Consider the following 9,488-nt stretch of genomic DNA (forward strand, 5'->3'; position numbering starts at 1 on the left):
TCTCTAATTGGAAACTAAAGGGTAATAACGCTGTAGGCATTCCCAGGTTTCTGTCTTTGGCCTTCATCTTGCATTCCTGTCTGCACCCCAGCTAACTCATCCATCCCAGTAGCCTTCACCTCTGAGACAATGACTCCCGCCTCTCCTGTCCTGTTCTGTCTCCTATGCTCTGACTAACTGCTGGGCCTCTCCAGTAGAGCTGTGACTTTTCAAAAGTGTTCTCTTGTTTGACTGTTTCCTGGTTCTTTGGCTAGAGAAAGCAGACTTTTGTTGGGGCTTTTTGTTTGTTTGTTTGTTTGAGCCCATTGACATTTCCGGGTTGCTGGCTTTTCCAATGCCCAGCCTGGGATATGTGAGGTAAAAAGAAAACCCAAGGAACTCACAATTACGTTGTTCTTTAGGTCCCCAAATCCCTAGCTGGTCTACCTTTCCCTTGTCATCTCTCAGAGTCTTCTTATGTTTATTCTATACATAGTGTCCAGAGTTTTTGTTTTTATTTTTGGCTGTGCTGCGTGGCTTGCAGGATCTTAGTTCCCCAACCAGGAACTGAACCCAGGCCCCAGCAGTGAAAGTGCCAGGTCCTAACCACTGGACCGCCAGGGAATTCCCTGTCCAGAGGTTTTAGTTGCACTTAGTGAAAGGAATAGGAAAAAGTATATCTACTCCATCTTCCAGAATCAGAAGTGTAATATATTTTTTAAAGTAATAATATTATCACATCATGGGGTATTGTTGAGGATACCTCTGGAACCCATCCAGATTGCCCAGATAATATAATCTACTTAGTGCTGTGCCCCATCTCCCAGTTTGTATGCTTGGCTGTTCTTGCTTTAGGCTGCTGGAGCATCTTCATTCTAAAATAGAGGAGAAAAAGCCTGGGAGTCTGTTTCCTGCCCTTTACCCACCCCCACCACACACACACTCACTGTCTCACAGCCAATAATGACAAGTGCAGAGTTTCAAAACAGTTCTGTTGCCCAGAAATGGGATAAACTTGGATGTGCAATTGCCATTTAAGCTCCCAGCAGCATCAGGCTAAGGCTGGGACGTCACCTTAATCCTATCATGTTTTTCCCACTCCCTTCCCCATTTCTTCTGGGAGCTCCTGCTTAATAAATCACTTGCACTAGAATGGTGTCTTCTTTTACAAGAACCTGACCTAAAGTACTGAGATTATTTTGTCTATATTTGAGAAAGTGATGGCATACGTTTATTATAAAGAGCTGATGTTTTAATGTGCTACAAGTTATACCATTGGTAGTGATTTAAACTTATGAGGCAAATAAATTTTTATATTAAGTACAGAGTTTTAAAAATTCTTTTGGGGGAAGTATCGAAACAACAATATTTGAGGATCACTTCTACAATACATACTGTTATAAGAACTTGGCAGGAATAATTGATTCTAGGCAACGGAGTACTACCATCACAATTCAAGGGGATACCATGTCATTTAGGTTTTAAAGGCCAAGACACAAGTTCACTTGACAGAAAAATCCAAGCAAAACTCTTGTAGACAGAGGAATGTGTAATATGAGGCACCAAAGAACATGATGTATTCAGTGATGGTGAATCTTCCATTAAAGCTGAAATACAACATGTGGTATGAAATGAGTCAAGCTGGTTGAAGCACAATTGTGAAGGGCCTTGTGGTCCAGCATGGAAGTAGACCAGTGTTTCCTAAACAGGGCTGTTCAACAGAATTCCCTGGTGGGAATGGGACTGGGCATGCCAGGCTGCTTTCTAAAACACTGAATCCCAGGCCCTACTCTAGACCTCTCAAGCCAGAATCTTCAATCTAGAGTCTTGGAATCTCTTTTTCTTTTTTCCTTTCTCTCTGGGAATCTTTATTTTTTAAACAACTCATCCAAATGGTTCTGATAAAATCAACCCAGCCCTTTTAGAAGCCACTGGTAACAGACGTAATCCTGAAGGCACTGGAGAGGAATTAAAGATTTTTTAACGAAAAAGGAAAAAGCAACGATTATAGTTACAGGGTATCTGTATCACAGATTTTGTGTATTCATGTTATGTTCATGTCATAGCTCCTCCTATAATATAGGAGGAGCTTCCCATATTTTAATTAGTCAAGTCACTGTCCTTATCGTTAGGTCTCAGGCAGCTGCCAGCAGGAACGGCCACATGCATAGCTACGTGTTGGACTCTGTACAGCTCCAGGAGAAGGAGACATTCCCCACAGATGACAATGTGCATGCCACTCTTTGAAGTCGTGCAGTGCACATTCTTATAGACAGTATTGCTAGGAGGGAATTTGGGGAGGAAAAAATCTTAATCTCAGAATATCTGGAACATTTCTTCTAATTTAATGAGTAGAATATGGAAATACTTGCCAGGCAGGTAGATGGAAAAAGAAGGAAAACAATTTTAGAAAATAAGCCCTAAATACATAAGAATTGTAGGAAAAGCGTGTGCGTGTAGAGGACAGCATCCTGTGATGGAATGACTACACATTCTGTTGTTTAAAAATCTCTCTAAAGGCCTTGTAATCCACTGACTTTCTTTCACTCATCCAAACTGACCCCCAAGGGAACTATGGTTCAAAGATTCAATAAACAACAAGGTCCTACTGTAAATAAACAATAAGGTCCTACGGTGTAGCGCAGGGATAAACCATACTGGAAAAGAATATTAAAAAGGATGTATATATGTGTATAACTGAGTCACTTTGCTGAACAGCAGAAATTAACACAACATTGTAAATCAACTATACTTCAATAAAAAAGAATTCTATAAGGTATCTGCATGAGACTCTGGAAGAGAGGGGCTGCCCCCTAATCCCTTTGCCTGATGTAACAGAACCACCCTGGACCTTTTAGGTTAGAGAAGAGCGGCCAGGTGCTGCCAAGAGCCCAAGAAGACACTGAATCCCACTCACTCCTTAGCGTCCCTTAACATGTTATTTTACTTATATATTCAAACCACATGCCTGATCAACAATATTAATAACTGCGGCAGGGATATTTAGTAATAAAATACAAGATAACCTATTGAGAGTTGCCTTGTCGTTTGTTTTTATTGTCATCGATCCATCCATAATGAAAGGAAATTTTTTCCCTTCCCCCAGGACGGAGGCAAGCACCTATTACTAAGTCCCGAATTCTCCATTGTTTAATTTTGTTAACTACCTTTGTGTACTAAAAGAGAGGGAAAAGTTTATTGAGTCAAGTTTATTGAGAAACAGAGAGGGAAATTAAAAAACATGGTTTTGTTTTTGAAATCTTAGGCCAGACATCATAAACTAGTGGCTGAGTTACAGCCAAGCACATGTGTTTTGTTTGGCCCACACAGAGGATATTTTTCCTAATTGAAACAATATTTTAAAATATGATGATTTTTTTTTAAAGTACATAGTTTTTCTTGAAAAATTGGAGGATCTGGCTACACTGAGCCAGCTCTTAGCAGAGCCAAGGACTGGCGCCCCCTTTTGGACATGCTTGTTTTCCTGCTCACTACAGCTGCAGCACCACCTACTGGCTCCCTGTCTCACCTGCTGCAATCATTCACACTTCAACACTTGGTTCCTGTGGGCACCAGGGTTGGCAACACTTGGTTAGAAATTCGGGGGAGTTAAACTATTATGTTAGTGTACTATATAATAAATAAGAGATTAGAGCAGGACAGGCTATATAATTTTCAGAGGACACTGCAAAATGGAAACGTGGGGCCCCTCGTTAAAAATGTTTAAGATAAACAAGGATTTACTGTATAGCACAAGGAACTATATTCAATTTCTTGTATTAACCTATAATGGCAAAGAATCTTAAATATATAAAAATATGTATAAATGAATCACTTTGCTGAACATCTGAAACTAACACAATATTGTCAATCAACTATACTTCCATTGGAAAAAAAAAATCCTTATCCAAATACACACACTGAAACAGAATTTTCATGTAAATCCCAAAGAAAAGTTAATGGACTTACAAAAACATCTAATGCTTTCTTAAATAAACCTCATCTCACGGTTTAAAAAAGAAAAGAAAAGAATAAACCTCCATTGTTTTCAGCTAAAAAAATAATGTTTAAGAATTACAGGGACTTCCCTGGTGGTGCAGTGGTTAAGAGTCAGCCTGCCAATGCAGGGGAACATGGGTTTGATCCCTGGACCGGGAAGATCCCACATGCCGCAGAGCAACTAAGCCTGTGCGCCACAACTACTGAGCCTGCGCTCTAGAGCCCGCGTGCCACAACTATTGAAGCCCGCACACCTAGAGCCCGTGCTCCGCAACAAGCGAAGCCACCGCAGTGAGAAGCCCACGCACCGCAGCGAAGAGTAGCCCCGCTTGTCACTAGAGAAAGCCTGCGTGCAGCAACGAAGACCCAACACAGCCAAAAAAATAAATTAAAAATAAAATTTAAAAAAGAAAAAGAATTACAAAATGGGGCTTTCCTGGTGGCACAGTGGTTAAGAATCCACCTGCCAATGCTGGGGACACAGGTTTGAGCCCTGGTCCGGGAAGATCCCACATGCCACAGAGCAACTAAGCCCGTGCGCCACAACTACTGAGCCTGTGCTCTAGAGCCCGCATGCCACAACTACTGAGCCCACGTGCCACAACTACTGAAGCTCACACAAGAGCCCACAACAAGAGAAGCCACCACAATGAGAACCCCGTGCACCACAACGAAGAGTAGCCCCCGCTCACCACAACTAGAGAAAGCCCACACACAGCAACGAAGACCCAACGCAGCCAAAAATAAAATTAAATTAAAAAAAAAAAGAATTACAAAATGGTAACAACAGAGCATTAAGGTAAGTTCAGGGCTCTTCTAAGCAGGGGGACCTGTGCAACCACACATGTTATTATACCCATAAACCAGTCCTGGATTGCGGGCTTGGTGCTTCAAGAGCTGAAGACAGGAATAGCTGCCAGGGTGTTTAACCCTCCTCCCTCACTAGGAAAGGGGCAGAGTGCTGCAGGTTCTGTGATGTGCCTGAACTTGGAGCACCCTTGAGGTGGCAGGACCATGGGTGGCTGTTTGGGAGCCTGCAAGGCCTGAGCACTCATCACTGATGTTCTGGAAGCTAAGGCAAAGGTCTCGAGGGCTAAACTTAACCCCAAAGAAATAAAGCCTCCTTCAGAGCCACCTGATTTCAAATGAGAGCAAAAACAGTGATGAGCACCATGTTTTGAAAACAAGGGCTTCCCCCATTTTTGACAGGAGTTGTGTATGTTCCTGGGCTAAGTGTTGAAGAATCTTGAAAAATGGCTGCTGTCACCCTTCTGTGGGTGGTCCTTGAACAGGCTTTAATTTGGTTGTTGCTGATGGGGGAGTAAATCTAGCCCTACCTTAGAAGTTTTATAATAAGGAATATTTTTTGGTTAGTACTTTTGGCCTTTAAAAATGAACTTTGACCCTCAAGCCTCTCCTTTTCCAGCTCTACCATACTGCTCTCAACATGCAGACTTCTTTTACTGCAAAATAATTTTAATACCCATAAATGCTTATGTTCAATGTCCTGGATTATTAATGCATTTGTTTTTTGCTAGTAATTTACTTCTCAGCCCTTTTTCTTTTTGCCTCTAAAATGGTTCAATTTAAACTTTAATTTTAACCCATTGCATATGTTACTATTTATTTATTTAAATCGATTTTATTTTTTAGAGCAGTTTTAGGTTAACAGAAAAATTGAGAAAAAAGTACAGAAAGTTCTCATACATCTCTCCACTTCTCCCTTCCCTGTTACAGTTTCCCACTTAAATTAGTGAGGTGCTTTTGTTACAATTGAGGAGCTAATATTTAAACAGTATTATTAACTAGAGTCTATAGTTCACAATTCTCCTCATCTTTATTCTCTCCTTCTGAAATTGCTATTAGTCATATATTGGACCTAGTTTACCTATTCTCTATCTCTCTTAACCTTTTCATCCACTCCCAACCCTTGCCCCTATCTCTTTACTTTATGTGCTTCAATCTGTGTCATTTATTCAGGTTATCTTTCAGTAAATGCATTCCCTCTTCAGCTGTATCTAATCTATTGTCTAGCTGGCCCACTGAGTTTTACATTTCACAGACTATATTATTTTATTATTTCTGGAAATTCTCTTTGGTTCACTTTCAAATCAGCGGCAGATTATTTAAATGCTCTAGGAATTTCTTTCCCTTTGTATATACCTTTTTCCAGATTTCTGTCAATTTTATTAACACAAACTTTTCACACATCTGAATATCACAGAAATGACCTACTTTCTTTAGCTATTCCAAGGATCACTGAAAAGAAAGTCCTTCCTCCAAATATACACCATGAAAGAGGAAAAGTGAAATCTTTCCCAATAACCAAATTGTTTACTTGCCAGTAAACAACTGTTTACTTCACAGTAGGTCCTTATTAGTTATCTATTTTATATACAGTAGTGTATATATGTCAGTCCCAATCTCCCAGTTTGTCCCTCCCCGTCTGTCCCTTAACCCCTGGTAACCATAAGTTTGTTTTCTACATCTGTAACTCTATTTCTGTTTTGTAGATAAGTTCATTTGTACCCTTTTTTTAGATTCCACATATAAGCGATATCATATGAATTTTGTCTTTCTCTGACTTACTTCACTCAGTATGACAATCTCTAGGTCCATCCATGTTGCTGCAAATGGCATTATTTCATTCTTTTTTATGGCCAAGTAATATTTCATTGCGTATATGTACCACACCTTCTTAAAAACAATAAAAAAGGGCAGTTGAACATGTATTAATTGCACATATACATATCCACCACCACCACTGTAATGAACTTTGACTACTTGAAGGAGAAAGCTATATTTCTATCATTTTTGTATCTCCAATGCCTTGCACATTGTTGGCTTCTAACAAATATTTTTCCAATTATTTTAATTTATAGTTTGTTTCCTTTAATTGAGGTATAACTGACATATAACATTACATTAATTTCAAGTGTACCACATAACAATTCTATATTTGTATACATTGTGAATTATCACCACAATAAGTCTAGTCAATGGTACATCACCATACATAGTTACAAACATTTTTTTTCTTGTGATGAGAACTTTTAAGATTTTTCTGTCTTAGCAATTTTCAAATATGCATTACAGTATTATTAACCATAGTCACCATGCTGTATACTACATCCCCATGACTTATTTATTTTATAACTGGGAGTTTGTATCTTCTGGTCCCCTTCACCCATTTCCTCCACACCTCCCCCATCTCCCACCTCTGGAACCACCCATCTGTTCTCTATCTATGAGCTTGATTTGGGGGGTTTTGTTTTTGTTTTTAGATTCCACATATAAGTGAGATCATACAATATTTGTCTTTCTCTGACTTATTTCACTTAGTATAATGTCCTCAAGGTCCATCCACATTGTCACAAATGGCAAGATTTCTTTCTTCTTTATGGCTGAATAATATTCCCGTGTGTGTGTGTGTGTGTGTGTGTGTATCACATTCTCAGTCAAAGAGATCTGATTCCCTGGCATTTAGAAACTACATTCTGAACTCTAGGTGTGACATGACAGCAAGTGGCTTTTTTTTTAAATAATTATGGAATGATTCATCAGTGCATAATAATCAGTTACTAAGTGATCATCATTCAAAGGTTGGATCCAGGAGTTTACACCATCCATGAGATGTGATGACAGAAATGACATATAAAACTGTCTACTAAGTTCATTCCTCTGTGATGTAGCAGCAGGAATATTCATATTAATATGTGGAAATGCTGTTTCATTATATGAATTCCTTTGTTCTTCAGCTTTTCATGACTTAATATCTATCCCTACCTAGTTTGCAGAATATGGTAAGACTTAAATAAGCTGTTCCTCACTCTTTGGAGGAAAGCACTATGCAGAGATGAAGAAATTCTAGCTAATTTCATTTTACTTAACAATTGCCAATAACTTATGCGAACCTCCTGTTAATCTTGCAGCTAATTTGTACTGATGCTTTGAAATGAGGCAAGAGAAAATTAGTAAGTCACATGAACTAGCCAGTGTTTCCCATAGCAACAGGCATATTGTCAAACTGAAGTTTAATTCATCAGTTCTGTAAAGGAGAGGGTAAAAGAAAAAAGAGAAACAGAATGTCCACACTGTCTAGATCTTTCACAAGTAGCCACCAGGTGGCAGAGCACTACACACAGTGGACCTAGCAGAGCAGTTAGAGCATCATTTAAAACTGAGATGCTGTGGGTTTTGCTTTGTTTTATTTTCTTTACAACACCAATACAGAATATTTTGGTGTTTTTATTTTTAAGAAAAAATAGTACTAAGAAAATTAACTCTCCCACTTACTCTTCTAAAAAATAAGATCACATAATATCAAATGATATTTTCATCATTTGGTATTTTAATAACAGAAGCTAAATATCCAGAAGCTTTCACCTTTGTTGTTCCAGTATGCTATTAAAATTACATTATGTCTAAGGCACAAAATGAAAGAAATACTGGGAACAAGCTATACTTCAAATTTTTAGTCTTCTTGAGTCTAAAATCTACATAGAATTATAAGATCATCTTCATATCTTTAAATATTTTTCATACACATAAGTCATGTGTCTGTGTAAAGAATTCATAATAAACATTTTTATAAATTCAAAAGATAAATCTATATATCTATATGTGCATAGGCTCCGAAGGAAATTGCCGTCTCTCTCTGTACAGTATATCTGTATTCCACCTACAGGTGTCCTAGAAAAAGGATGGGTAATTATAGTGAAATTTATCTGGATTACAGATTTCCATGTCAAACTTTTTCTTTAGTGTTTTTAATGTTACTGTGCCTCATGCAGTCCCGTTTATTCTTTATGTTAAATATAATGTTCAATACTTAGACAAGTAGTTACAAAATTTAAATATCTACATTCAATCGCCAAGTCTATAAATAATCCATTGCTGTTGATTTAAAACAATCATTCTAAGATTGATGTTCCTTGATTCCTGATGACAACGTATCCTAGATTTTGTACAGGCGCTGACAGAGTTTTTTGATCTCTGGATTTTGAGGGACTTCTGTGACACTGAATTATTTTCCTGATTGTATAGGTAAAATGTAAAAGGTACACTTTCAATCTAGAGTATAGTGCTGAGGATTTCAAAATACAGCACAGCTGGGTACTTAGGACTACAATTGTAGTTTGGTGTGGATGTGAAGCCTGGTATGAAAGAGTGTCCTTGATAAAGTTCATCAAATGCTGACAAATCTTCAGCGATTTATTTCCTTCTTACTGCTGTTGTGTGTTAGATGTAGTCACAATAACACCTGGTTTGTCCTTGTAATCTCTAAGTTACACTTTGCATTTGAAAAATGAAGGAGCATTTTTCTTCAATATTACATTCTTATTTTCACTTACAAACTTCTGGAAGGACTTGGCATGTTTCCTCCGTGAACTTAGGTTTTTGCTTTCTTGCCTGGATCTCCTTTTTGGATCCTAAACTTAACTGTTTCCCCAGACTTCTCTATACTGCACTCTAAGCAAATCAACCCTCTAAATGGGAAAATACTATTT

This window comes from Neophocaena asiaeorientalis, unplaced genomic scaffold (assembly GCF_003031525.2).
Source record: "Neophocaena asiaeorientalis asiaeorientalis breed wild unplaced genomic scaffold, Neophocaena_asiaeorientalis_V1.1 scaffold15, whole genome shotgun sequence".
Lineage (NCBI taxonomy): Eukaryota > Metazoa > Chordata > Mammalia > Artiodactyla > Phocoenidae > Neophocaena > Neophocaena asiaeorientalis.